This window comes from Nannospalax galili, unplaced genomic scaffold, assembly GCF_000622305.1.
Source record: "Nannospalax galili isolate Female #2095 unplaced genomic scaffold, S.galili_v1.0 scaffold85, whole genome shotgun sequence".
Taxonomy (NCBI): Eukaryota; Metazoa; Chordata; class Mammalia; order Rodentia; family Spalacidae; genus Nannospalax; species Nannospalax galili.
Window position 1 is genome coordinate 312471 of NW_008358866.1, and position 3042 is coordinate 315512.

The 3042-nt window shown below is 41.4% G+C and overlaps 1 pseudogene; it reads right to left on the minus strand.

Moving 5' to 3' along the window:
• Positions 1-1252: 1252 nt before the first annotated feature.
• Positions 1253-3042, minus strand: part of LOC115068312 — a 26499-nt pseudogene continuing 24709 nt past the window's right edge.

The following is a 3042-nucleotide window of genomic DNA, read 5'->3' on the forward strand; positions in this document are numbered from 1 at the left end:
ATAAAAAAAATTTTTAGCTCACAGACTGTTAATACTGATACTTTTATTAGGTTTCTTTGTTTATATTTTAAATGTGTCAAAAATGTAACTTTTATGACTCATCTGCATATCCACAGTTCATCCCACTTAATTTAATATCTTCTCAGTGTAGCACTTACTATCTTGTGGTTAAAGCTTTTTCTTCTTGTACCATCCCCAAGACAATATTTCCTTTAGGCTATGAATAACAAAATTCACATGTGTGGATATACACAAACACATTCATGCACACATACACACAAATACAAATAAAGTGAGGCTCCAAATACTATCCAATTTTTTTCTATTTAGTGTCAAATTTCCTATGTTTTACGTATCTTCATCTCTTAAATCTTTCACCCTCATTATTCATTATAAGACAAGATGAAAAAAAAATTCTATGTGTAATGCCCTTTTGCATTCCTGTCACATATGATGTTTATAATTGAACACTAGAAATCACTTATAACTTTTATATTTGCCTTCTAATAGATCACATATGGCACTTTCCTCCAGAACTAATCTGTGATAAAACCCCAACACAGTTGTACGTGGCTTTTCCAGGGTACTTACTCTGACTTGCCAGGATGTCATACAGCGATCCTTGTAATAATAGTTGATTCCAGGAGTTTGCCTAAATGATTACTGTATGAGGATGTGAGTGGGGGCACCATCCTTGGGGCATTGTGGACACTGGTGTGGAATGAGAAAAAAAATTTAAGAATAAGATTACTTACTGGGCAGGTACCCATTGTAAACATTTGCAGAGGAATAATTGAATGTGATTATATGGCAGTTCTCTCTGGAATATTAAGATATATGTGTGCATGTGTGTATTTCTGCTATGTTAAAGAACCACCTTTTCAATGCCATGTCTTCTTTGTTTTTTGTTTTTTTTTTTGCCTTCTCCTTCATCAAATCTAAAGTTTTAATGTGAAAGTTTTGGAGATTCCTTGAGTTTGTGAGCAAATTCCATTTTCCAGTTAATGTTCTTTTACTTTTGAAATAAGAATTAAATAGACACTAAGGGAAAAATTTTACAGAAAAAAATATTAAGACTTTTTTCAACTGGCAAGTGAAGTTTGTTTTTTTTTTTTTTAATAAGTGACAAGAACAGAATCTGGAATGAATACCAAGGGCCAAAATGTAGGAAGGGACTATGGCTAGAGATGAGTGCTACCCATCCCTGAATAGGCTTAGGGTATCTCGTTGTTTAGAAACTACAACGCCCACCTCAGCACCAGCCTCCAAGAGATTGATAGGTTATTTCCTTCAAACTGAGCTCCTGCCCTATCAACACAAGCAGCAATGTTTCATGGGATGCTCTAGAAGCTCCAGTTCCATCCAGGAATTCAAAAGATTCAATTCTATTTGCCTTTGTTCCTAATAACCTACTGTACAGCCCCATCATGCTCACTACTGATGCTGTTTCTCACTCAACACCAATCATATAAACTCTAAAAACTTGCTGGTTTTCTTTCCAGCCAGAGATGACAGTCTGTCATCTCTGAAGGGTTTCAATCATGTTCTGCCCAAAGTAGTTATTTGTGTTTGCCTGTTTATAGTTTATGAAAATGGTTGTCCAAAACTTCTAGCTATGCACTTTAGGAGGTTTGGCAATTGTATATTCAAGTTATGTTTCTTTCATTTCTCTTCCAGTTCAAGGAGGTCTCAGAGATCTGCTCCAGTGATGGAATATCTCTTTGAATCCAGTGTGTGCTCATTCATCTGAAGCATGTCTTCCAAATGTTATTCTACATGAATTTTAACCGAAGAGGTTTGCTTTTAATGGTATATGGTTTTCTTGTGATGGTCACTGGAAAGTTGACTTCAAAATATTTATTTGGAAGACTTTCATCTTTAATTTCCATGAGATAGTATCCATCTAAGCCCCCAGGTTGAGAATTTGGACCTGGATATTCTATATTCTGAAAAGAACACTTGTAAGCTGATTGACACTGTGGACTTGAGCAACATTGCTGTTATGGGTGTGCGGGGATCTCGGGGCACCAGCTGCTAGCGTGGCGCCGGTCTCCTGCCCGCACCTGGGAAGCGGCAGGTACCGCGGCTCGTCTGCTCCGCACTGCTGGCAGGTCCCTGCTTCTCCGCGTCTCTGTGGGTCTCTGCTACTGGGGCTGGCCTGGTCGAGTTCCATCCCAATTTCACCCGTGCACTCTCTCTCTAAGTTCGGGACCCGTCAGCTGCCAGGTCACGAGGAGAGGTGCAGGAAGGCTGAAGCTGGATTTCCATGAGTCGATGACGGAAGGATAGCATCCCCCAGGGAGGCCGAATCGTAGGCAGTAAGACACAGAACTCAGCTCAGTCAGTGGTACAGCCCCTTTATTCAGTGACTTAGCTCGGCTCCAAGTCTCGGTGATCCAGCTCTGATTATTGAGGGGAAACCAGGATATTTTATACTATGGGGGTGGTAGTAAAAACCTTAGCTGATAGGTACTCCTGGAATGCTTCATTTACAAATGGCGGTGGGCTTCTATCAGGCTATCAGACAACGCCTGATTAAAACCTGGTAGCTCCTGTGCCAGAGGGCATGTATCTTGTGATGGGCATTTCAAAAGTAAGTCAGGGAGGAGAACAGAAGGCACCCCGCTGAGAAGGGGAGCCTCCCCATTCGCGCCGAGCCAGCTTGTGGCTATCCGGACATGGGGAGACTGGCCTGGGTTACTCAAATGCAGCTGCATCCTCAAAAGCCCAGTCCAGCATGAATGGCAGCTCATCTAAGTGGCATCTCTGGTGTTCCCTGAACAATTGCAGGCAGTTCCACTGAAGAGTATTCTCTTTCCTAGCCATGACTCATTGCTTATATCATTTGGGGGAGTTCATGTCAAAGTCATATGTTTTGTGAGCTTCCTGTAAGTTTATATGTTGCGTGAACTTCTTGTAAGTTTCATGAGCTTCCTGGGTCTCAGGAGCCTCCCTTCTCCCCCTAGCAGGGAGTATTTCAATCCAGAGCAAACAGCTCTACTTAACAACCACTCCTTCCCCTGGCTCTCACATTCTTTCTGG